This window comes from Hypanus sabinus, chromosome 6 (genome assembly GCF_030144855.1).
Source record: "Hypanus sabinus isolate sHypSab1 chromosome 6, sHypSab1.hap1, whole genome shotgun sequence".
NCBI classification, from domain to species: domain Eukaryota; kingdom Metazoa; phylum Chordata; class Chondrichthyes; order Myliobatiformes; family Dasyatidae; genus Hypanus; species Hypanus sabinus.
Genome location: NC_082711.1, coordinates 135933272 through 135959935, shown reverse-complemented (window position 1 = coordinate 135959935; position 26664 = coordinate 135933272).

The following is a 26664-nucleotide window of genomic DNA, read 5'->3' as shown; positions in this document are numbered from 1 at the left end:
CTGTGAGTCCGCGGGTTCCCCAACCCGGTGTGAACAATCTCCTTCCGTCTGCGGGTTCCCCAACCCGGTGTGAACAATCTCTGTGAGTCTGCGGGTTCCCCAACCCGGTGTGAACAATCTCCTTCCGTCCGCTGGTTCCCCAACCCGATGTGAACAATCTCCTTCCGTCCGCGGCTTCCCCAACCCGGTGTGAATAATCTCTGTGAGTCCGCGGGTTCCACAACACGGTGCTGACAATCTCCTTCCGTCCGCGGGTGCCAACCCGGTGTGAACAATCTCCTTCCGTCCGCGGGTGCCAACCCGGTGTGAATAATCTCCTTCCGTCCGCGGGTTCCCCAACCCAGTGTGAACAATCTGCTTCCATCCGCGGGTGCCAACCCGGTGTGAAAATCTCCTTCCGTCCGCGGGTTCCCCAACCCGGTGTGAACAATCTCCTTCCGTCCGCGGGTTCCCCAACCCGGTGTGAACAATCTCCTGCCGTCTGCGGGTTCCCCAACCCGGTGTGAACAATCTCTGCCTGTCCGCTGGTTCCCCAACCCGGTGTGAACAATCTCCTTCCGTCCGCGGGTTCCCCAACCCGGTGTGAACAATCTCCTTCCGTCCGCAGGTTCCCCAACCCGGTGTGAACAATCTCCTTCCGTCCGCGGGTTCCCCAACCCGGTGCGGACAATCTCCTTCCGTCCGCGGGTTCCCCAACCCGGTGTGGACAATCTCCTTCCGTCCGCGGGTTCCCCAACCCGGTGCGGACAATCTCCTTCCGTCCGCGGGTTCCCCAACCCGGTGCGGACAATCTCCTTCCGTCCGCGGGTTCCCCAACCCGGTGCGGGCAATCTCCTTCCGTCCGCGGGTTCCCCAACCCGGTGCGGACAATCTCCTTCCGTCCGCGGGTTCCCCAACCCGGTGTGAACAATCTCCTTCCGTCCGCGGGTTCCCCAACCCGGTGTGAACAATCTCCTTCCGTCCGCGGGTTCCCCAACCCGGTGCGGACAATCTCCTTCCGTCCGCGGGTTCCCCAACCAGGTGTGAACAATCTCTGTGTGCCCTCGGGTTCCCCAACCCGGTGTGAACAATCTCCTTCCGTCCGCGGGTTCCCCAACCCGGTGTGAACAATCTCCTTCCGTCCGCGGGTTCCCCAACCCGGTGCGGACAATCTCCTTCCGTCCGCGGGTTCCCCAACCCGGTGTGAACAATCTCTGCATGTCCGCTGGTTCCCCAAGCCGGTGTGAACAATCTCCTTCCTTCCGCGGGTTCCCCAACCCAGTGTGAACAATCTCTGTGCCTCTGCGGGTTCCCCAACCCGGTGTGAACAATCTCTGTGAGTCCGCGGGTTCCCCAACCCGTGTGAACACTCTCCTTCCGTCCGCGGGTGCCAACCCCGTGTGAACAATCTCCCTTCCGTCCCGCGGGTGCCAACCCGGTGTGAACAATCTCCTTCCATCCGCGGGTTCCACAACCCGGTGTGAACAATCTCCTTCCGTCCGCGGGTTCCCCAACCCGGTGTGAACAATCTCCTTCCGTCCGCGGCTTCCCCAACCCAGTGCGGACAATCTCCTTCCGTCCGCGGGTTCCCCAACCCGGTGCGGACAATCTCCTTCCGTCCGCCGGTTCCCCAACCCGGTGCGGACAATCTCCTTCCGTCCGCGGGTTCCCCAACCCGGTGTGAACAATCTCCTTCCGCCCACGGGTTCCCCAACCCGGTGTGAACAATCTCCTTCCGTCCGCGGGTTCCCCAACCCGGTGTAAACAATCTCTGTGCATCCGCGGGTTCCCCAACCCGGTGTGAACAATCTCCTTCCGTCCGCGGTTTCCCGAACCCGTTGGGAACAATCTCCTTCCGTCCGCGGGTTCCCCAACTCGGTGTGAACAATCTCCTTTCGTCCGCGGGTTCCCCAACCCGGTGTGAACAATCTCCTTCTGTCCGCGGGTTCCCGAACCCGGTGTGAACAATCTCCTTCCGTCCGCGGGTTCCCCCAATCCGGTGTGAACAATCTCCTTCTGTCCGCGGGTTCCCCAACCCGGTGTGAACAATCTCCTTCCGTTCGCGGGTACCCGAACCCGATGTGAACAATCTCCTTCCGTCCGCGGGTTCCACAACCCGGTGTGAGCAATCTCCTTCCGTCCGCGGGTTCCCCAACCCGGTGTGAACAATCTCTGTGAGTCCGCGGGTTCCCCAACCCGGTGTGAACAATCTCATTCCGTCCGCGGGTTCCCCAACCCGGTGTGAACAATCTCCTTTCATCCGCAGGTTCCCCGACCCGGTGTGAACAATCTCCTTCCGTCCGCGGGTTCCCCAACCCGATGTGAACAATCTCCGTCTGTCCGCGGGTGCCAACCCGGTGTGAACAATCTCCTTCCGTCCGCGGGTGCCAACCCGGTGTGAATAATCTCCTTCCGCCCGCGGGTTCCCCAACCCAGTGTGAACAATCTGCTTCCATCCGCGGGTGCCAACCCGGTGTGAACAATCTCCTTCCGTCCGCGGTTGCCAACCCGGTGTGAACAATCTCCTTCCGTCCGCGGGTTCCCCAACCAGGTGTGAACAATCTCTGTGTGCTCTCGGGTTCCCCAACCCGGTGTGAACAATCTCCTTCCGTCCGCGGGTTCCCCAACCCGGTGCGGACAATCTCCTTCCGTCCGCGGGTTCCCCAACCCGGTGTGAACAATCTCCTTCCGTCCGCGGGTTCCCCAACCCGGTGCAGGCAATCTCCTTCCGTCCGCGGGTTCCCCAACCCGGTGTGAACAATCTCCTTCCGTCCGCGGGTTCCCCAACCCGGTGCGGACAATCTCCTTCCTTCCGCGGGTTCCCCAACCCGGTGTGAACAATCTCCTTCCTTCCGCGGGTTCCCCAACCCGGTGTGAACAATCTCTGTGCCTCCGCGGGTTCCCCAGCCCGGTGTGAACAATCTCTGTGAGTCCGCGGGTTCCCCAACCCGGTGTGAACACTCTCCTTCCGTCCGCGGGTGCCAACCCGGTGTGAACAATCTCCTTCCGTCCGCGGGTGCCAACCCGGTGTGAACAATCTCCTTCCGTCCGCGGGTTCCCCAAACCCGGTGTGAACAATCTCCTTCCACCCACGGGTTCCCCAACCCGGTGTGAACAACCTCCTTCCGTCCGCGGGTTCCCCAACCCGGTGTAAACAATCTCTGTGCATCCGCGGGTTCCCCAACCCGGTGTGAACAATCTCCTTCCGTCCGCGGTTTCCCCAACCCGGTGGGAACAATCTCCTTCCGTCCGCGGGTTCCCCAACCCGGTATGAACAATCTCCTTTCGTCCGCGGGTTCCCCAACCCGGTGTGAACAATCTCCTTCCGTTCGCGGGTACCCGAACCCGATGTGAACAATCTCCTTCCGTCAGCGGGTTCCACAACCCGGTGTGAGCAATCTCCTTCCGTCCGCGGGTTCCCCAACCCGGTGTGAACAATCTCTGTGAGTCCGCGGGTTCCCCAACCCGGTGTGAACAATCTCCTTCCGTCCGCGGGTTCCCCAACCCGGTGTGAACAATCTCCTTCCATCCGCAGGTTCCCCAACCCGGTGTGAACAATCCCCTTCCGTCCGCGGGTGCCAACCCGGTGTGAACAATCTCCTTCCGTCCGCGGGTTCCCCAACCCGGTGTGAACAATCTCCTTCCGTCCGCGGGTGCCAACCCGGTGTGAACAATCTCCTTCCGTCCGCGGGTACCCCAACCCGGTGCGGACAATCTCCTTCCGTCCGCGGGTTCCCCAACCCGGTGTGAACAATCTCCTTCCGTCCGCGGGTACCCCAACCCGATGTGAACAATCTCCTTCCGTCCGCGGGTTCCCCAACCGGGTGCGGACAATCTCCTTCCGTCCGCGGGTTCCCCAACCCGGTGTGAACAATCTCCTTCCGTCCGCGGGTTCCCCAACCCGGTGTGAACAATCTCCTTCCGTCCGCGGGTTCCCCAACCCGATGTGAACAATCTCCGTCCGTCCGCGGGTGCCAACCCGGTGTGAACAATCTCCTTCCGTCCGCGGGTGCCAACCCGGTGTGAATAATCTCCTTCCGTCCGCGGATTACTCAACCCAGTGTGAACAATCTGCTTCCATCCGCGGGTGCCAACCCGGTGTGAACAATCTCCTTCCGTCCGCGGTTGCCAACCCGGTGTGAACAATCTCCTTCCGTCCGCGGGTTCCCCAAACAGGTGTGAACAATCTCTGTGTGCCCTCGGGTTCCCCAACCCGATGTGAACAATCTCCTTCCGTCCGCGGGTTCCCCAACCCGGTGTGAACAATCTCCTTCCGTCCGCGGGTTCCCCAACCCGGTGTGAACAATCTCCTGCCGTCCGCGGGTTCCCCAACCCGGTGTGAACAATCTCTGCCTGTCCGCTGGTTCCCCAACCCGGTGTGAACAATCTCCTTCCGTCCGCGGGTTCCCCAACCCGGTGTGAACAATCTCCTTCCGTCCGCGGGTTCCCCAACCCGGTGCGGGCAATCTCCTTCCGTCCGCGGGTTCCCCAACCTGGTGTGAACAATCTCCTTCCGTCCGCGGGTTCCCCAACCCGGTGCGGACAATCTCCTTCCGTCCGCGGGTTCCCCAAACCGGTGTGAACAATCTCTGTGCCTCCGCGGGTTCCCCAACCCGGTGTGAACAATCTCTGTGAGTCCGCGGGTTCCCCAACCCGGTGTGAACACTCTCCTTCCGTCCGCGGGTGCCAACCCGGTGTGAACAATCTCCTTCCGTCCGCGGGTGCCAACCCGGTGTGAACAATCTCCTTCCGTCCGCGAGTTCCACAACCCGGTGTGAACAATCTCCTTCCGTCCGCGGGTTCCCCAACCCGGTGCGGACAATCTCCTTCCGTCCGTGGGTTCCCCAACCCGGTGTGGACAATCTCCTTCCGTCCGCGGGTTCCCCAACCCGGTGTGGACAATCTCCTTCCGTCCGCGGGTTCCCCAAACCCGGTGTGAACAATCTCCTTCCGCCCACGGGTTCCCCAACCCGGTGTGAACAATCTCCTTCCGTCCGCGGGTTCCCCAACCCGGTGTAAACAATCTCTGTGCATCCGCGGGTTCCCCAACCCGGTGTGAACAATCTCCTTCCGTCCGCGGTTTCCCCAACCCGGTGGGAACAATCTCCTTCCGTCCGCGGGTTCCCCAACCCGGTGTGAACAATCTCCTTTCGTCCGCGGGTTCCCCAACCCGGTGTGAACAATCTCCTTCCGTTCGCGGGTACCCGAACCCGATGTGAACAATCTCCTTCCGTCAGCGGGTTCCACAACCCGGTGTGAGCAATCTCCTTCCGTCCGCGGGTTCCCCAACCCGGTGTGAACAATCTCTCTGAGTCCGCGTGTTCCCCAACCCGGTGTGAACAATCTCCTTCCGTCCGCGGGTTCCCCAACCCGGTGTGAACAATCTCCTTCCATCCGCAGGTTCCCCAACCCGGTGTGAACAATCCCCTTCCGTCCGCGGGTGCCAACCCGGTGTGAACAATCTCCTTCCGTCCGCGGGTTCCCCAACCCGGTGTGAACAATCTCCTTCCGTCCGCGGGTGCCAACCCGGTGTGAACAATCTCCTTCCGTCCGCGGGTACCCCAACCCGGTGCGGACAATCTCCTTCCGTCCGCGGGTTCCCCAACCCGGTGTGAACAATCTCCTTCCGTCCGCGGGTACCCCAACCCGATGTGAACAATCTCCTTCCGTCCGCGGGTTCCCCAACCGGGTGCGGACAATCTCCTTCCGTCCGCGGGTTCCCCAACCCGGTGTGAACAATCTCCTTCCGTCCACGGGTTCCCCAACCCGGTGTGAACAATCTCCTTTCGTCCGCGGGTTCCCCAACCAGGTGTGAACAATCTCTGTGTGCTCTCGGGTTCCCCAACCCGGTGTGAACAATCTCCTTCCGTCCGCGGGTTCCCCAACCCGGTGCGGACAATCTCCTTCCGTCCACGGGTTCCCCAACCCGGTGTGAACAATCTCCTTCCGTCCGCGGGTTCCCCAACCAGGTGTGAACAATCTCTGTGTGCTCTCGGGTTCCCCAACCCGGTGTGAACAATCTCCTTCCGTCCGCGGGTTCCCCAACCCGGTGCGGACAATCTCCTTCCGTCCGCGGGTTCCCCAACCCGGTGTGAACAATCTCCTTCCGTCCGCGGGTTCCCCAACCCGGTGCAGGCAATCTCCTTCCGTCCGCGGGTTCCCCAACCCGGTGTGAACAATCTCCTTCCGTCCGCGGGTTCCCCAACCCGGTGCGGACAATCTCCTTCCTTCCGCGGGTTCCCCAACCCGGTGTGAACAATCTCCTTCCTTCCGCGGGTTCCCCAACCCGGTGTGAACAATCTCTGTGCCTCCGCGGGTTCCCCAGCCCGGTGTGAACAATCTCTGTGAGTCCGCGGGTTCCCCAACCCGGTGTGAACACTCTCCTTCCGTCCGCGGGTGCCAACCCGGTGTGAACAATCTCCTTCCGTCCGCGGGTGCCAACCCGGTGTGAACAATCTCCTTCCGTCCGCGGGTTCCCCAAACCCGGTGTGAACAATCTCCTTCCACCCACGGGTTCCCCAACCCGGTGTGAACAACCTCCTTCCGTCCGCGGGTTCCCCAACCCGGTGTAAACAATCTCTGTGCATCCGCGGGTTCCCCAACCCGGTGTGAACAATCTCCTTCCGTCCGCGGTTTCCCCAACCCGGTGGGAACAATCTCCTTCCGTCCGCGGGTTCCCCAACCCGGTATGAACAATCTCCTTTCGTCCGCGGGTTCCCCAACCCGGTGTGAACAATCTCCTTCCGTTCGCGGGTACCCGAACCCGATGTGAACAATCTCCTTCCGTCAGCGGGTTCCACAACCCGGTGTGAGCAATCTCCTTCCGTCCGCGGGTTCCCCAACCCGGTGTGAACAATCTCTGTGAGTCCGCGGGTTCCCCAACCCGGTGTGAACAATCTCCTTCCGTCCGCGGGTTCCCCAACCCGGTGTGAACAATCTCCTTCCATCCGCAGGTTCCCCAACCCGGTGTGAACAATCCCCTTCCGTCCGCGGGTGCCAACCCGGTGTGAACAATCTCCTTCCGTCCGCGGGTTCCCCAACCCGGTGTGAACAATCTCCTTCCGTCCGCGGGTGCCAACCCGGTGTGAACAATCTCCTTCCGTCCGCGGGTACCCCAACCCGGTGCGGACAATCTCCTTCCGTCCGCGGGTTCCCCAACCCGGTGTGAACAATCTCCTTCCGTCCGCGGGTACCCCAACCCGATGTGAACAATCTCCTTCCGTCCGCGGGTTCCCCAACCGGGTGCGGACAATCTCCTTCCGTCCGCGGGTTCCCCAACCCGGTGTGAACAATCTCCTTCCGTCCACGGGTTCCCCAACCCGGTGTGAACAATCTCCTTCCGTCCGCGGGTTCCCCAACCCGATGTGAACAATCTCCGTCCGTCCGCGGGTGCCAACCCGGTGTGAACAATCTCCTTCCGTCCGCGGGTGCCAACCCGGTGTGAATAATCTCCTTCCGTCCGCGGATTACTCAACCCAGTGTGAACAATCTGCTTCCATCCGCGGGTGCCAACCCGGTGTGAACAATCTCCTTCCGTCCGCGGTTGCCAACCCGGTGTGAACAATCTCCTTCCGTCCGCGGGTTCCCCAAACAGGTGTGAACAATCTCTGTGTGCCCTCGGGTTCCCCAACCCGATGTGAACAATCTCCTTCCGTCCGCGGGTTCCCCAACCCGGTGTGAACAATCTCCTTCCGTCCGCGGGTTCCCCAACCCGGTGTGAACAATCTCCTGCCGTCCGCGGGTTCCCCAACCCGGTGTGAACAATCTCTGCCTGTCCGCTGGTTCCCCAACCCGGTGTGAACAATCTCCTTCCGTCCGCGGGTTCCCCAACCCGGTGTGAACAATCTCCTTCCGTCCGCGGGTTCCCCAACCCGGTGCGGGCAATCTCCTTCCGTCCGCGGGTTCCCCAACCTGGTGTGAACAATCTCCTTCCGTCCGCGGGTTCCCCAACCCGGTGCGGACAATCTCCTTCCGTCCGCGGGTTCCCCAAACCGGTGTGAACAATCTCTGTGCCTCCGCGGGTTCCCCAACCCGGTGTGAACAATCTCTGTGAGTCCGCGGGTTCCCCAACCCGGTGTGAACACTCTCCTTCCGTCCGCGGGTGCCAACCCGGTGTGAACAATCTCCTTCCGTCCGCGGGTGCCAACCCGGTGTGAACAATCTCCTTCCGTCCGCGAGTTCCACAACCCGGTGTGAACAATCTCCTTCCGTCCGCGGGTTCCCCAACCCGGTGCGGACAATCTCCTTCCGTCCGTGGGTTCCCCAACCCGGTGTGGACAATCTCCTTCCGTCCGCGGGTTCCCCAACCCGGTGTGGACAATCTCCTTCCGTCCGCGGGTTCCCCAAACCCGGTGTGAACAATCTCCTTCCGCCCACGGGTTCCCCAACCCGGTGTGAACAATCTCCTTCCGTCCGCGGGTTCCCCAACCCGGTGTAAACAATCTCTGTGCATCCGCGGGTTCCCCAACCCGGTGTGAACAATCTCCTTCCGTCCGCGGTTTCCCCAACCCGGTGGGAACAATCTCCTTCCGTCCGCGGGTTCCCCAACCCGGTGTGAACAATCTCCTTTCGTCCGCGGGTTCCCCAACCCGGTGTGAACAATCTCCTTCCGTTCGCGGGTACCCGAACCCGATGTGAACAATCTCCTTCCGTCAGCGGGTTCCACAACCCGGTGTGAGCAATCTCCTTCCGTCCGCGGGTTCCCCAACCCGGTGTGAACAATCTCTCTGAGTCCGCGTGTTCCCCAACCCGGTGTGAACAATCTCCTTCCGTCCGCGGGTTCCCCAACCCGGTGTGAACAATCTCCTTCCATCCGCAGGTTCCCCAACCCGGTGTGAACAATCCCCTTCCGTCCGCGGGTGCCAACCCGGTGTGAACAATCTCCTTCCGTCCGCGGGTTCCCCAACCCGGTGTGAACAATCTCCTTCCGTCCGCGGGTGCCAACCCGGTGTGAACAATCTCCTTCCGTCCGCGGGTACCCCAACCCGGTGCGGACAATCTCCTTCCGTCCGCGGGTTCCCCAACCCGGTGTGAACAATCTCCTTCCGTCCGCGGGTACCCCAACCCGATGTGAACAATCTCCTTCCGTCCGCGGGTTCCCCAACCGGGTGCGGACAATCTCCTTCCGTCCGCGGGTTCCCCAACCCGGTGTGAACAATCTCCTTCCGTCCACGGGTTCCCCAACCCGGTGTGAACAATCTCCTTCCGTCCGCGGGTTCCCCAACCCGATGTGAACAATCTCTGTCCGTCCGCGGGTGCCAACCCGGTGTGAACAATCTCCTTCCGTCCGCGGGTGCCAACCCGGTGTGAATAATCTCCTTCCGTCCGCGGATTCCCCAACCCAGTGTGAACAATCTGCTTCCATCCGCGGGTGCCAACCCGGTGTGAACAATCTCCTTCCGTCCGCGGTTGCCAACCCGGTGTGAACAATCTCCTTCCGTCCGCGGTTTCCCCAACCAGGTGTGAACAATCTCTGTGTGCCCTCGGGTTCCCCAACCCGGTGTGAACAATCTCCTTCCGTCCGCGGGTTCCCCAACCCGGTGTGAACAATCTCCTTCCGTCCGCGGGTTCACCAACCCGGTGTGAACAATCTCCTGCCGTCCGCGGGTTCCCCAACCCGGTGTGAACAATCTCTGCCTGTCCGCTGGTTCCCCAACCCGGTGTGAACAATCTCCTTCCGTCCGCGGGTTCCCCAACCCGGTGTGAACAATCTCCTTCCGTCCGCGGGTTCCCCAACCCGGTGCGGGCAATCTCCTTCCGTCCGCGGGTTCCACAACCCGGTGTGAACAATCTCCTTCCGTCCGCGGGTTCCCCAACCCGGTGCGGACAATCTCCTTCCGTCCGCGGGTTCCCCAACCCGGTGTGAACAATCTCTGCATGTCCGCTGGTTCCCCAACCCGGTGTGAACAATCTCCTTCCTTCTGCGGGTTCCCCAACCCGGTGTGAACAATCTCTGTGCCTCCGCGGGTTCCCCAACCCGGTGTGAACAATCTCTGTGAGTCCGCGGGTTCCCCAACCCGGTGTGAACACTCTCCTTCCGTCCGCGGGTGCCAACCCGGTGTGAACAATCTCCTTCCATCCGCGGGTGCCAACCCGGTGTGAACAATCTCCTTCCGTCCGCGGGTTCCCCAACCCGGTGTGAACAATCTCCTTCCGTCCGCGGCTTCCCCAACCCGGTGCGGACAATCTCCTTCCGTCCGCGGGTTCCCCAACCCGGTGCGGACAATCTCCTTCCGTCCGCGGGTTCCCCAACCCGGTGTGGACAATCTCCTTCCGTCCGCGGGTTCCCCAAACCCGGTGTGAACAATCTCCTTCCGCCCACGGGTTCCCCAACCCGGTGTGAACAATCTCCTTCCGTCCGCGGGTTCCCCAACCCGGTGTAAACAATCTCTGTGCATCCGCGGGTTCCCCAACCCGGTGTGAACAATCTCCTTCCGTCCGCGGGTTCCCCAACCCGGTGTGAACAATCTCCTTCCGTCCGCGGGTTCCCCAACCCGGTGCGGGCAATCTCCTTCCGTCCGCGGGTTCCCCAACCTGGTGTGAACAATCTCCTTCCGTCCGCGGGTTCCCCAACCCGGTGCGGACAATCTCCTTCCGTCCGCGGGTTCCCCAAACCGGTGTGAACAATCTCTGTGCCTCCGCGGGTTCCCCAACCCGGTGTGAACAATCTCTGTGAGTCCGCGGGTTCCCCAACCCGGTGTGAACACTCTCCTTCCGTCCGCGGGTGCCAACCCGGTGTGAACAATCTCCTTCCGTCCGCGGGTGCCAACCCGGTGTGAACAATCTCCTTCCGTCCGCGAGTTCCACAACCCGGTGTGAACAATCTCCTTCCGTCCGCGGGTTCCCCAACCCGGTGCGGACAATCTCCTTCCGTCCGTGGGTTCCCCAACCCGGTGTGGACAATCTCCTTCCGTCCGCGGGTTCCCCAACCCGGTGTGGACAATCTCCTTCCGTCCGCGGGTTCCCCAAACCCGGTGTGAACAATCTCCTTCCGCCCACGGGTTCCCCAACCCGGTGTGTACAATCTCCTTCCGTCCGCGGGTTCCCCAACCCGGTGTAAACAATCTCTGTGCATCCGCGGGTTCCCCAACCCGGTGTGAACAATCTCCTTCCGTCCGCGGTTTCCCCAACCCGGTGGGAACAATCTCCTTCCGTCCGCGGGTTCCCCAACCCGGTGTGAACAATCTCCTTTCGTCCGCGGGTTCCCCAACCCGGTGTGAACAATCTCCTTCCGTTCGCGGGTACCCGAACCCGATGTGAACAATCTCCTTCCGTCAGCGGGTTCCACAACCCGGTGTGAGCAATCTCCTTCCGTCCGCGGGTTCCCCAACCCGGTGTGAACAATCTCTGTGAGTCCGCGTGTTCCCCAACCCGGTGTGAACAATCTCCTTCCGTCCGCGGGTTCCCCAACCCGGTGTGAACAATCTCCTTCCATCCGCAGGTTCCCCAACCCGGTGTGAACAATCCCCTTCCGTCCGCGGGTGCCAACCCGGTGTGAACAATCTCCTTCCGTCCGCGGGTTCCCCAACCCGGTGTGAACAATCTCCTTCCGTCCGCGGGTGCCAACCCGGTGTGAACAATCTCCTTCCGTCCGCGGGTACCCCAACCCGGTGCGGACAATCTCCTTCCGTCCGCGGGTTCCCCAACCCGGTGTGAACAATCTCCTTCCGTCCGCGGGTACCCCAACCCGATGTGAACAATCTCCTTCCGTCCGCGGGTTCCCCAACCGGGTGCGGACAATCTCCTTCCGTCCGCGGGTTCCCCAACCCGGTGTGAACAATCTCCTTCCGTCCACGGGTTCCCCAACCCGGTGTGAACAATCTCCTTCCGTCCGCGGGTTCCCCAACCCGATGTGAACAATCTCTGTCCGTCCGCGGGTGCCAACCCGGTGTGAACAATCTCCTTCCGTCCGCGGGTGCCAACCCGGTGTGAATAATCTCCTTCCGTCCGCGGATTCCCCAACCCAGTGTGAACAATCTGCTTCCATCCGCGGGTGCCAACCCGGTGTGAACAATCTCCTTCCGTCCGCGGTTGCCAACCCGGTGTGAACAATCTCCTTCCGTCCGCGGTTTCCCCAACCAGGTGTGAACAATCTCTGTGTGCCCTCGGGTTCCCCAACCCGGTGTGAACAATCTCCTTCCGTCCGCGGGTTCCCCAACCCGGTGTGAACAATCTCCTTCCGTCCGCGGGTTCACCAACCCGGTGTGAACAATCTCCTGCCGTCCGCGGGTTCCCCAACCCGGTGTGAACAATCTCTGCCTGTCCGCTGGTTCCCCAACCCGGTGTGAACAATCTCCTTCCGTCCGCGGGTTCCCCAACCCGGTGTGAACAATCTCCTTCCGTCCGCGGGTTCCCCAACCCGGTGCGGGCAATCTCCTTCCGTCCGCGGGTTCCACAACCCGGTGTGAACAATCTCCTTCCGTCCGCGGGTTCCCCAACCCGGTGCGGACAATCTCCTTCCGTCCGCGGGTTCCCCAACCCGGTGTGAACAATCTCTGCATGTCCGCTGGTTCCCCAACCCGGTGTGAACAATCTCCTTCCTTCTGCGGGTTCCCCAACCCGGTGTGAACAATCTCTGTGCCTCCGCGGGTTCCCCAACCCGGTGTGAACAATCTCTGTGAGTCCGCGGGTTCCCCAACCCGGTGTGAACACTCTCCTTCCGTCCGCGGGTGCCAACCCGGTGTGAACAATCTCCTTCCATCCGCGGGTGCCAACCCGGTGTGAACAATCTCCTTCCGTCCGCGGGTTCCCCAACCCGGTGTGAACAATCTCCTTCCGTCCGCGGCTTCCCCAACCCGGTGCGGACAATCTCCTTCCGTCCGCGGGTTCCCCAACCCGGTGCGGACAATCTCCTTCCGTCCGCGGGTTCCCCAACCCGGTGTGGACAATCTCCTTCCGTCCGCGGGTTCCCCAAACCCGGTGTGAACAATCGCCTTCCGCCCACGGGTTCCCCAACCCGGTGTGAACAATCTCCTTCCGTCCGCGGGTTCCCCAACCCGGTGTAAACAATCTCTGTGCATCCGCGGGTTCCCCAACCCGGTGTGAACAATCCCCTTCCGTCCGCGGGTGCCAACCCGGTGTGAACAATCTCCTTCCGTCCGCGGGTTCCCCAACCCGGTGTGAACAATCTCCTTCCGTCCGCGGGTGCCAACCCGGTGTGAACAATCTCCTAACGTCCGCGGGTACCCCAACCCGGTGCGGACAATCTCCTTCCGTCCGCGGGTTCCCCAACCCGGTGTGAACAATCTCCTTCCGTCCGCGGGTTCCCCAACCCGGTGTGAACAATCTCCTGCCGTCCGCGGGTTCCCCAACCCGGTGTGAACAATCTCTGCCTGTCCGCTGGTTCCCCAACCCGGTGTGAACAATCTCCTTCCGTCCGCGGGTTCCCCAACCCGGTGTGAACAATCTCCTTCCGTCCGCGGCTTCCCCAACCCGGTGCGGGCAATCTCCTTCCGTCCGCGGGTTCCACAACCCGGTGTGAACAATCTCCTTCCGTCCGCGGGTTCCCCAACCCGGTGCGGACAATCTCCTTCCGTCCGCGGGTTCCCCAACCCGGTGTGAACAATCTCTGCATGTCCGCTGGTTCCCCAACCCGGTGTGAACAATCTCTGTGAGTCCGCGGGTTCCCCAACCCGGTGTGAACACTCTCCTTCCGTCCGCGGGTGCCAACCCGGTGTGAACAATCTCCTTCCGTCCGCGGGTGCCAACCCGGTGTGAACAATCTCCTTCCGTCCGCGGGTTCCCCAACCCGGTGTGAACAATCTCCTTCCGTCCGCGGCTTCCCCAACCCGGTGCGGACAATCTCCTTCCGTCCGCGGGTTCCCCAACCCGGTGCGGACAATCTCCTTCCGTCCGCGGGTTCCCCAACCCGGTGTGGACAATCTCCTTCCGTCCGCGGGTTCCCCAAACCCGGTGTGAACAATCTCCTTCCGCCCACGGGTTCCCCAACCCGGTGTGAACAATCTCCTTCCGTCCGCGGGTTCCCCAACCCGGTGTAAACAATCTCTGTGCATCCGCGGGTTCCCCAACCCGGTGTGAACAATCCCCTTCCGTCCGCGGGTGCCAACCCGGTGTGAACAATCTCCTTCCGTCCGCGGGTTCCCCAACCCGGTGTGAACAATCTCCTTCCATCCGCGGGTGCCAACCCGGTGTGAACAATCTCCTTCCGTCCGCGGGTACCCCAACCCGGTGCGGACAATCTCCTTCCGTCCGCGGGTTCCCCAACCCGGTGTGAACAATCTCCTTCCGTCCGCGGGTTCCCCAACCCGGTGTGAACAATCTCCTTCCGTCCGCGGGTTCACCAACCCGGTGTGAACAATCTCCTGCCGTCCGCGGGTTCCCCAACCCGGTGTGAACAATCTCTGCCTGTCCGCTGGTTCCCCAACCCGGTGTGAACAATCTCCTTCCGTCCGCGGGTTCCCCAACCCGGTGTGAACAATCTCCTTCCGTCCGCGGGTTCCCCAACCCGGTGCGGGCAATCTCCTTCCGTCCGCGGGTTCCACAACCCGGTGTGAACAATCTCCTTCCGTCCGCGGGTTCCCCAACCCGGTGCGGACAATCTCCTTCCGTCCGCGGGTTCCCCAACCCGGTGTGAACAATCTCTGCATGTCCGCTGGTTCCCCAACCCGGTGTGAACAATCTCCTTCCTTCCGCGGGTTCCCCAACCCGGTGTGAACAATCTCTGTGCCTCCGCGGGTTCCCCAACCCGGTGTGAACAATCTCTGTGAGTCCGCGGGTTCCCCAACCCGGTGTGAACACTCTCCTTCCGTCCGCGGGTGCCAACCCGGTGTGAACAATCTCCTTCCGTCCGCGGGTGCCAACCCGGTGTGAACAATCTCCTTCCGTCCGCGGGTTCCCCAACCCGGTGTGAACAATCTCCTTCCGTCCGCGGCTTCCCCAACCCGGTGCGGACAATCTCCTTCCGTCCGCGGGTTCCCCAACCCGGTGCGGACAATCTCCTTCCGTCCGCGGGTTCCCCAACCCAGTGTGGACAATCTCCTTCAGTCCGCGGGTTCCCCAAACCCGGTGTGAACAATCTCCTTCCGCCCACGGGTTCCCCAACCCGGTGTGAACAATCTCCTTCCGTCCGCGGGTTCCCCAACCCGGTGTAAACAATCTCTGTGCAACCGCGGGTTCCCCAACCCGGTGTGAACAATCCCCTTCCGTCCGCGGGTGCCAACCCGGTGTGAACAATCTCCTTCCGTCCGCGGGTTCCCCAACCCGGTGTGAACAATCTCCTTCCGTCCGCGGGTGCCAACCCGGTGTGAACAATCTCCTTCCGTCCGCGGGTACCCCAACCCGGTGCGAACAATCTCCTTCCGTCCGCGGGTTCCCCAACCCGGTGTGAACAATCTCCTTCCGTCCGCGGGTTCCCCAACCCGGTGTGAACAATCTCCTTCCGTCCGCGGGTTCACCAACCCGGTGTGAACAATCTCCTGCCGTCCGCGGGTTCCCCAACCCGGTGTGAACAATCTCTGCCTGTCCGCTGGTTCCCCAACCCGGTGTGAACAATCTCCTTCCATCCGCGGGTTCCCCAACCAAGTGTGAACAATCTCCTTCCGTCCGCGGGTTCCCCAACCCGGTGCGGGCAATCTCCTTCCGTCCGCGGGTTCCACAACCCGGTGTGAACAATCTCCTTCCGTCCGCGGGTTCCCCAACCCGGTGCGGACAATCTCCTTCCGTCCGCGGGTTCCCCAACCCGGTGTGAACAATCTCTGCATGTCCGCTGGTTCCCCAACCCGGTGTGAACAATCTCCTTCCTTCCGCGGGTTCCCCAACCCGGTGTGAACAATCTCTGTGCCTCCGCGGGTTCCCCAACCCGGTGTGAACAATCTCTGTGAGTCCGCGGCTTCCCCAACCCGGTGTGAACACTCTCCTTCCGTCCGCGGGTGCCAACCCGGTGTGAACAATCTCCTTCCGTCCGCGGGTGCCAACCCGGTGTGAACAATCTCCTTCCGTCCGCGGGTTCCCCAACCCGGTGTGAACAATCTCCTTCCGTCCGCGGCTTCCCCAACCCGTTGCGGACAATCTCCTTCCGTCGGCGGGTTCCCCAACCCGGTGCGGACAATCTCCTTCCGTCCGCGGGTTCCCCAACCCGGTGTGGACAATCTCCTTCCGTCCGCGGGTTCCCCAAACCCGGTGTGAACAATCTCCTTCCGCCCACGGGTTCCCCAACCCGGTGTGAACAATCTCCTTCCGTCCGCGGGTTCCCCAACCCGGTGTAAACAATCTCTGTGCATCCGCGGGTTCCCCAACCCGGTGTGAACAATCCCCTTCCGTCCGCGGGTGCCAACCCGGTGTGAACAATCTCCTTCCGTCTGCGGGTTCCCCAACCCGGTGTGAACAATCTCCTTCCGTCCGCGGGTGCCAACCCGGTGTGAACAATCTCCTTCCGTCCGCGGGTACCCCAACCCGGTGCGGACAATCTCCTTCCGTCCGCGGGTTCCCCAACCCGGTGTGAACAATCTCCTTCCGTCCGCGGGTACCCCAACCCGATGGGAACAAACTCCTTCCGTCCGCGGGTTCCCCAACCGGGTGCGGACAATCTCCTTCCGTCCGCGGGTTCCCCAACCCGGTGTGAACAATCTCCTTCCGTCCACGGGTTCCCCAACCCGGTGTGAACAATCTCCTTCCGTCCGCGGGTTCCCCAACCCGATGTGAACAATCTCTGTCCGTCCGCGGGTGCCAACCCGGTGTGAACAATCTCCTTCCGTCCGCGGGTGCCAACCCGGTGTGAATAATCTCCTTCCGTCCGCGGATTCCCCAACCCAGTGTGAACAATCTGCTTCCATCCGCGGGTGCCAACCCGGTGTGAACAATCTCCTTCCGTCCGCGGTTGCCAACCCGGTGTGAACAATCTCCTTCCGTCCGCGGGTTCCCCAACCAGGTGTGAACAATCTCTGTGTGCCCTCGGGTTCCCCAACCCGGTGTGAACAATCTCCTTCCGTCCGCGGGTTCCCCAACCCGGTGTGAACAATCTCCTTCCGTCCGCGGGTTCCCCAACCCGGTGTGAACAATCTCCTGCCGTCCGCGGGTCCCCCAACCCGGTGTGAACAATCTCTGCCTGTCCGCTGGTTCCCCAACCCGGTGTGAACAATCTCCTTCCGTCCGCGGGTTCCCCAACCCGGTGTGAACAATCTCCTTCCGTCCGCGGGTTCCCCAACCCGGTGCGGGCAATCTCCTTCCGTCCGCGGGTTCCCCAACCCGGTGTGAACAATCTCCTTCCGTCCGCGGGTTCCCCAACCCGGTGCGGACAATCTCCTTCCGTCCGCGGGTTCCCCAACACGGTGTGAACAATCTCTGCATGTCCGCTGGTTCCCCAACCCGGTGTGAACAATCTCCTTCCTTCCGCGGGTTCCCCAATCCGGTGTGAACAATCTCTGTGCCTCCGCGGGTTCCCCAACCCGGTGTGAACAAACTCTGTGAGTCCGCGGGTTCCCCAACCCGGTGTGAACACTCTCCTTCCGTCCGCGGGTGCCAACCCGGTGTGAACAATCTCCTTCCGTCCGCGGGTGCCAACCCGGTGTGAACAATCTCCTTCCGTCTGCGGGTTCCACAACCCGGTGTGAACAATCTCCTTCCGTCCGCGGGTTCCCCAACCCGGTGTGAACAATCTCCTTCCGTCCGCGGCTTCCCCAACCCGGTGCGGACAATCTCCTTCCGTCCGCGGGTTCCCCAACCCGGTGCGGACAATCTCCTTCCGTCCGCGGTTTCCCCAACCTGGTGTGGACAATCTCCTTCCGTCCGCGGGTTCCCCAAACCCGGTGTGAACAATCTCCTTCCGCCCACGGGTTCCCCAACCCGGTGTGAACAATCTCCTTCCGTCCGCGGGTTCCCCAACCCGGTGTAAACAATCTCTGTGCATCCGCGGGTTCCCCAACCCGGTGTGAACAATCTCCTTCCGTCCGCGGTTTCCCCAACCCGGTGGGAACAATCTCCTTCCGTCCGCGGGTTCCCCAACCCGGTGTGAACAATCTCCTTTCGTCCGCGGGTTCCCCAACCCGGTGCGAACAATCTCCTTCCGTTCGCGGGTACCCGAACCCGATGTGAACAATCTCCTTCCGTCCGCGGGTTCCACAACCCGGTGTGAGCAATCTCCTTCCGTGCGCGGGTTCCCCTACCCTGTGTGAACAATCTCTGTGAGTCCGCGGGTTCCTCAACCAGGTGTGAACAATCTCCTTCCGTCCGCGGGTTCCCCAACCCGGTGTGAACAATCTCCTTCCGTCCGCGGGTTCCCCAACCCGGTGTGAAAAATCTCCTTCCGTCCGCGGGTGCCAACCCGGTGTGAACAATCTCTGTGAGTCCGCGGGTTCCCCAACCCGGTGTGAACAATCTCCTTCCGTCCGCGGGTTCCCCAACCCGGTGTGAACAATCTCCTTCCATCCGCAGGTTCCCCAACCCGGTGTGAACAATCTCCTTCCGTCCGCGGGTGCCAACCCGGTGTGAATAATCTCCTTCCGTCCGCGGATTCCCCAACCCAGTGTGAACAATCTGCTTCCATCCGCGGGTGCCATCCCGGTGTGAACAATCTCCTTCCGTCCGCGGTTGCCAACCCGGTGTGAAAAATCTCCTTCCGTCCGCGGGTGCCAACCCGGTGTGAACAATCTCTGTGAGTCCGCGGGTTCCCCAACCCGGTGTGAACAATCTCCTTCCGTCCGCGGGTTCCCCAACCCGGTGTGAACAATCTCCTTCCGTCCGCAGGTTCCCCAACCCGGTGTGAACAATCTCCTTCCGTCCGCGGGTGCCAACCCGGTGTGAATAATCTCCTTCCGTCCGCGGATTCCCCAACCCAGTGTGAACAATCTGCTTCCATCCGCGGGTGCCAACCCGGTGTGAACAATCTCCTTCCGTCCGCGGTTGCCAACCCGGTGTGAACAATCTCCTTCCGTCCGCGGGTTCCCCAACCAGGTGTGAACAATCTCTGTGTGCCCTCGGGTTCCCCAACCCGGTGTGAACAATCTCGTTCCGTCCGCGGGTTCCCCAACCCGGTGTGAACAATCTCCTTCCGTCCGCGGGTTCCCCAACCCGGTGTGAACAATCTCCTGCCGTCCGCGGGTTCCCCAACCCGGTGTGAACAATCTCTGCCTGTCCGCTGGTTCCCCAACCCGGTGTGAACAATCTCCTTCCGTCCGCGGGTTCCCCAACCCGGTGTGGACAATCACCTTCCGTCCGCGGGTTCCCCAACCCGGTGCGGGCAATCTCCTTCCGTCCGCGGGTTCCGCAACCCGGTGTGAACAATCTCCTTCCGTCCGCGGGTTCCCCAACCCGGTGCGGACAATCTCCTTCCGTCCGCGGGTTCCCCAACCCGGTGTGGACAATCTCTGCATGTCCGCTGGTTCCCCAACCCGGTGTGAACAATCTCCTTCCTTCCGCGGGTTCCCCAATCCGGTGTGAACAATCTCTGTGCCTCCGCGGGTTCCCCAACCCGGTGTGAACAATCTCTGTGAGTCCGCGGGTTCCCCAACCCGGTGTGAACACTCTCCTTCTGTCCGCGGGTGCCAACCCGGTGTGAACAATCTCCTTCCGTCCGCGGGTGCCAACCCGGTGTGAACAATCTCCTTCCGTCCGCGGGTTCCACAACCCGGTGTGAACAATCTCCTTCCGTCCGCGGGTTCCCCAACCCGGTGTGAACAATCTCCTTCCGTCCGCGGCTTCCCCAACCCGGTGCGGACAATCTCCTTCCCTCCGCGGGTTCCCCAACCCGGTGCGGACAATCTCCTTCCGTCCGCGGGTTCCCCAACCCGGTGTGGACAATCTCCTTCCGTCCGCGGGTTCCCCAAACCCGGTGTGAACAATCTCCTTCCGCCCACGGGTTCCCCAACCCGGTGTGAACAATCTCCTTCCGTCCGCGGGTTCCCCAACCCGGTGTGAACAATCACCTTCCGTCCGCGGGTTCCCCAACCCGGTGCGGGCAATCTCCTTCCGTCCGCGGGTTCCCCAACCCGGTGTGAACAATCTCCTTCCGTCCGCGGGTTCCCCAAACCGGTGCGGACAATCTCCTTCCGTCCGCGGGTTCCCCAACCCGGTGGGAACAATCTCCTTCCGTCCGCGGGTTCCCCAACCCGGTGTGAACAATCTCCTTCCGTCCGCGGGTTCCCCAACCCGGTGTGAACAATCTCTGTGAGTCCGCGGGTTCTCCAACCCGGTGTGAACAATCTCCTTCCGTCCGCGGGTTCCCCAACCCGGTGTGAACAATCTCCTTCCATCCGCAGGTTCCCCAACCCGGTGTGAACAATCTCCTTCCGTCCGCGTGTGCCAACCCGGTGTGAACAATCTCCTTCCGTCCGCGGGTTCCCCAACCCGGTGTGAACAATCTCCTTCCGTCCGCGGGTGCCAACCCTGTGTGAACAATCTCTGTGAGTCCGCGGGTTCCCCAACCCGGTGTGAACAATCTCCTTCCGTCCGCGGGTGCCAACCCGGTGTGAACAATCTCCTTCCGTCCGCGGGTTCCCCAACCAGGTGTGAACAATCTCTGTGTGCCCTCGGGTTCCCCAACCAGGTGTGAACAATCTCTGCATGTCCGCTGGTTCCCCAACCCGGTGTGAACAATCTCCTTCCTTCCGCGGGTTCCCCAACCCGGTGTGAACAATCTCTGTGCCTCCGCGGGTTCCCCAACCCGGTGTGAACAATCTCTGCCTGTCCGCTGGTTCCCCAACCCGGTGTGAACAATCTCCTTCCGTCCGCGGGTTCCCCAACCCGGTGTGAACAATCTCCTTCCGTCCGCGTGTTCCCCAACCCGGTGCGGGCAATCTCCTTCCGTCCGCGGGTTCCCCAACCCGGTGTGAACAATCTCCTTCCGTCCGCGGGTTCCCCAACCCGGTGCGGACAATCTCCTTCCGTCCGCGGGTTCCCCAACCCGGTGTGAACAATCTCTGCATGTCCGCTGGTTCCCCAACCCGGTGTGAACAATCTCTTTCCTTCCGCGGGTTCCCCAACCCGGTGTGAACAATCTCTGTGAGTCCGCGGGTTCCCCAACCCGGTGTGAACAATCTCTGTGAGTCCGCGGGTTCCCCAACCCGGTGTGAACAATCTCCTTCCGTCCGCGGGTGCCAACCCGGTGTGAACAATCTCCTTCCGTCCGCGGGTTCCACAACCCGGTGTGAACAATCTCCTTCCGTCCGCGGGTTCCCCAACCCGGTGTGAACAATCTCCTTCCGTCCGCGGCTTCCCCAACCCGGTGCGGACAATCTCCTTCCGTCCGCGGGTTCCCCAACCTGGTGCGGACAATCTCCTTCCGTCCGCGGGTTCCCCAACCCGGTGTGAACAATCTCCTTCCGTCCGCGGGTGCCAACCCGGTGTGAACAATCTCCTTCCGTCCGCGGGTTCCCCAACCCGGTGTGAACAATCTCCTTCCGTCCGCGGGTGCCAACCCTGTGTGAACAATCTCTGTGAGTCCGCGGGTTCCCCAACCCGGTGTGAACAATCTCCTTCCGTCCGCGGGTTCCCCAACCCGGTGTGAACAATCTCCTTCCATCCGCAGGTTCCCCAACCCGGTGTGAACAATCTCCTTCCGTCCGCGGGTGCCAACCCGGTGTGAACAATCTCCTTCCGTCCGCGGGTTCCCCAACCCGGTGTGAACAATCTCCTTCCGTCCGCGGGTGCCAACCCTGTGTGAACAATCTCTGTGAGTCCGCGGGTTCCCCAACCCGGTGTGAACAATCTCCTTCCGTCCGCGGGTGCCAACCCGGTGTGAACAATCTCCTTCCGTCCGCGGGTTCCCCAACCAGGTGTGAACAATCTCTGTGTGCCCTCGGGTTCCCCAACCAGGTGTGAACAATCTCTGCATGTCCGCTGGTTCCCCAACCCGGTGTGAACAATCTCCTTCCTTCCGCGGGTTCCCCAACCCGGTGTGAACAATCTCTGTGCCTCCGCGGGTTCCCCAACCCGGTGTGAACAATCTCTGCCTGTCCGCTGGTTCCCCAACCCGGTGTGAACAATCTCCTTCCGTCCGCGGGTTCCCCAACCCGGTGTGAACAATCTCCTTCCGTCCGCGGGTTCCCCAACCCGGTGCGGGCAATCTCCTTCCGTCCGCGGGTTCCCCAACCCGGTGTGAACAATCTCCTTCCGTCCGCGGGTTCCCCAACCCGGTGCGGACAATCTCCTTCCGTCCGCGGGTTCCCCAACCCGGTGTGAACAATCTCTGCATGTCCGCTGGTTCCCCAACCCGGTGTGAACAATCTCTTTCCTTCCGCGGGTTCCCCAACCCGGTGTGAACAATCTCTGTGAGTCCGCGGGTTCCCCAACCCGGTGTGAACAATCTCTGTGAGTCCGCGGGTTCCCCAACCCGGTGTGAACACTCTCCTTCCGTCCGCGGGTGCCAACCCGGTGTGAACAATCTCCTTCCGTCCGCGGGTGCCAACCCGGTGTGAACAATCTCCTTCCGTCCGCGGGTTCCACAACCCGGTGTGAACAATCTCCTTCCGTCCGCGGGTTCCCCAACCCGGTGTGAACAATCTCCTTCCGTCCGCGGCTTCCCCAACCCGGTGCGGACAATCTCCTTCCGTCCGCGGGTTCCCCAACCTGGTGCGGACAATCTCCTTCCGTCCGCGGGTTCCCCAACCCGGTGTGAACAATCTCCTTCCGTCCGCGGGTGCCAACCCGGTGTGAACAATCTCCTTCCGTCCGCGGGTTCCCCAACCCGGTGTGAACAATCTCCTTCCGTCCGCGGGTGCCAACCCTGTGTGAACAATCTCTGTGAGTCCGCGGGTTCCCCAACCCGGTGTGAACAATCTCCTTCCGTCCGCGGGTTCCCCAACCCGGTGTGAACAATCTCCTTCCATCCGCAGGTTCCCCAACCCGGTGTGAACAATCTCCTTCCGTCCGCGGGTGCCAACCCGGTGTGAATAATCTCCTTCCGTCCGCGGATTCCCCAACCCAGTGTGAACAATCTGCTTCCATCCGCGGGTGCCAACCCGGTGTGAACAATCTCCTTCCGTCCGCGGTTGCCAACCCGGTGTGAACAATCTCCTTCCGTCCGCGGGTTCCCCAACCAGGTGTGAACAATCTCTGTGTGCCCTCGGGTTCCCCAACCCGGTGTGAACAATCTCGTTCCGTCCGCGGGTTCCCCAACCCGGTGTGAACAATCTCCTTCCGTCCGCGGGTTCCCCAACCCGGTGTGAACAATCTCCTGCCGTCCGCGGGTTCCCCAACCCGGTGTGAACAATCTCCTTCCGTCCGCGGGTTCCCCAACCCGGTGTGGACAATCACCTTCCGTCCGCGGGTTCCCCAACCCGGTGCGGGCAATCTCCTTCCGTCCGCGGGTTCCCCAACCCGGTGTGAACAATCTCCTTCCGTCCGCGGGTTCCCCAACCCGGTGCGGACAATCTCCTTCCGTCCGCGGGTTCCCCAACCCGGTGTGGACAATCTCTGCATGTCCGCTGGTTCCCCAACCCGGTGTGAACAATCTCCTTCCTTCCGCGGGTTCCCCAATCCGGTGTGAACAATCTCTGTGCCTCCGCGGGTTCCCCAACCCGGTGTGAAGAATCTCTGTGAGTCCGCGGGTTCCCCAACCCGGTGTGAACACTCTCCTTCTGTCCGCGGGTGCCAACCCGGTGTGAACAATCTCCTTCCGTCCGCGGGTGCCAACCCGGTGTGAACAATCTCCTTCCGTCCGCGGGTTCCACAACCCGGTGTGAACAATCTCCTTCCGTCCGCGGGTTCCCCAACCCGGTGTGAACAATCTCCTTCCGTCCGCGGCTTCCCCAACCCGGTGCGGACAATCTCCTTCCCTCCGCGGGTTCCCCAACCCGGTGCGGACAATCTCCTTCCGTCCGCGGGTTCCCCAACCCGGTGTGGACAATCTCCTTCCGTCCGCGGGTTCCCCAAACCCGGTGTGAACAATCTCCTTCCGCCCACGGGTTCCCCAACCCGGTGTGAACAATCTCCTTCCGTCCGCGGGTTCCCCAACCCGGTGTGAACAATCACCTTCCGTCCGCGGGTTCCCCAACCCGGTGCGGGCAATCTCCTTCCGTCCGCGGGTTCCCCAACCCGGTGTGAACAATCTCCTTCCGTCCGCGGGTTCCCCAACCCGGTGCGGACAATCTCCTTCCGTCCGCGGGTTCCCCAACCCGGTGGGAACAATCTCCTTCCGTCCGCGGGTTCCCCAACCCGGTGTGAACAATCTCCTTCCGTCCGCGGGTTCCCCAACCCGGTGTGAACAATCTCCTTTCGTCCGCGGGTTCCCCAACCCGGTGTGAACAATCTCCTTCCGTTCGCGGGTACCCGAACCCGATGTGAACAATCTCCTTCCGTCCGCGGGTTCCACAACCCGGTGTGAGCAATCTCCTTCCGTCCGCGGGTTCCCCAACCCGGTGTGAACAATCTCCTTCCGTCCGCGGGTGCCAACCCGGTGTGAACAATCTCCTTCCGTCCGCGGGTTCCCCAACCCGGTGTGAACAATCTCCTTCCGTCCGCGGGTGCCAACCCTGTGTGAACAATCTCTGTGAGTCCGCGGGTTCCCCAACCCGGTGTGAACAATCTCCTTCCGTCCGCGGGTGCCAACCCGGTGTGAACAATCTCCTTCCGTCCGCGGGTTCCCCAACCAGGTGTGAACAATCTCTGTGTGCCCTCGGGTTCCCCAACCCGGTGTGAACAATCTCTGCATGTCCGCTGGTTCCCCAACCCGGTGTGAACAATCTCCTTCCTTCCGCGGGTTCCCCAACCCGGTGTGAACAATCTCTGTGCCTCCGCGGGTTCCCCAACCCGGTGTGAACAATCTCTGCCTGTCCGCTGGTTCCCCAACCCGGTGTGAACAATCTCCTTCCGTCCGCGGGTTCCCCAACCCGGTGTGAACAATCTCCTTCCGTCCGCGGGTTCCCCAACCCGGTGCGGGCAATCTCCTTCCGTCCGCGGGTTCCCCAACCCGGTGTGAACAATCTCCTTCCGTCCGCGGGTTCCCCAACCCGGTGCGGACAATCTCCTTCCGTCCGCGGGTTCCCCAACCCGGTGTGAACAATCTCTGCATGTCCGCTGGTTCCCCAACCCGGTGTGAACAATCTCTTTCCTTCCGCGGGTTCCCCAACCCGGTGTGAACAATCTCTGTGAGTCCGCGGGTTCCCCAACCCGGTGTGAACAATCTCTGTGAGTCCGCGGGTTCCCCAACCCGGTGTGAACACTCTCCTTCCGTCCGCGGGTGCCAACCCGGTGTGAACAATCTCCTTCCGTCCGCGGGTGCCAACCCGGTGTGAACAATCTCCTTCCGTCCGCGGGTTCCACAACCCGGTGTGAACAATCTCCTTCCGTCCGCGGGTTCCCCAACCCGGTGTGAACAATCTCCTTCCGTCCGCGGCTTCCCCAACCCGGTGCGGACAATCTCCTTCCGTCCGCGGGTTCCCCAACCTGGTGCGGACAATCTCCTTCCGTCCGCGGGTTCCCCAACCCGGTGTGAACAATCTCCTTCCGTCCGCGGGTGCCAACCCGGTGTGAACAATCTCCTTCCGTCCGCGGGTTCCCCAACCCGGTGTGAACAATCTCCTTCCGTCCGCGGGTGCCAACCCTGTGTGAACAATCTCTGTGAGTCCGCGGGTTCCCCAACCCGGTGTGAACAATCTCCTTCCGTCCGCGGGTTCCCCAACCCGGTGTGAACAATCTCCTTCCATCCGCAGGTTCCCCAACCCGGTGTGAACAATCTCCTTCCGTTCCCGGGTGCCAACCCGGTGTGAACAATCTCCTTCCGTCCGCGGGTTCCCCAACCAGGTGTGAACAATCTCTGTGTGCCCTCGGGTTCCCCAACCCGGTGTGAACAATCTCTGCATGTCCGCTGGTTCCCCAACCCGGTGTGAACAATCTCCTTCCTTCCGCGGGTTCCCCAACCCGGTGTGAACAATCTCTGTGCCTCCGCGGGTTCCCCAACCCGGTGTGAACAATCTCTGCCTGTCCGCTGGTTCCCCAACCCGGTGTGAACAATCTCCTTCCGTCCGCGGGTTCCCCAACCCGGTGTGAACAATCTCCTTCCGTCCGCGGGTTCCCCAACCCGGTGCGGGCAATCTCCTCCCGTCCGCGGGTTCCCCAACCCGGTGTGAACAATCTCCTTCCGTCCGCGGGTTCCCCAACCCGGTGCGGACAATCTCCTTCCGTCCGCGGGTTCCCCAACCCGGTGTGAACAATCTCTGCATGTCCGCTGGTTCCCCAACCCGGTGTGAACAATCTCCTTCCTTCCGCGGGTTCCCCAACCCGGTGTGAACAATCTCTGTGAGTCCGCGGGTTCCCCAACCCGGTGTGAACACTCTCCTTCCGTCCGCGGGTGCCAACCCGGTGTGAACAATCTGCTTCCGTCCGCGGGTGCCAACCCGGTGTGAACAATCTCCTTCCGTCCGCGGGTTCCACAACCCGGTGTGAACAATCTCCTTCCGTCCGCGGGTTCCCCAACCCGGTGTGAACAATCTCCTTCCGTCCGCGGCTTCCCCAACCCGGTGCGGACAATCTCCTTCCGTCCGCGGGTTCCCCAACCTGGTGCGGACAATCTCCTTCCGTCCGCGGGTTCCCCAACCCGGTGTGGACAATCTCCTTCCGTCCGCGGGTTCCCCAATCCCGGTGTGAACAATCTCCTTCCGCCCACGGGTTCCCCAACCCGGTGTGAACAATCTCCTTCCGTCCGCGGGTTACACAACCCGGTGTAAACAATCTCTGTGCATCCGCGGGTTCCCCAACCCGGTGCGGACAATCTCCTTCCGTCCGCGGGTTCCCCAA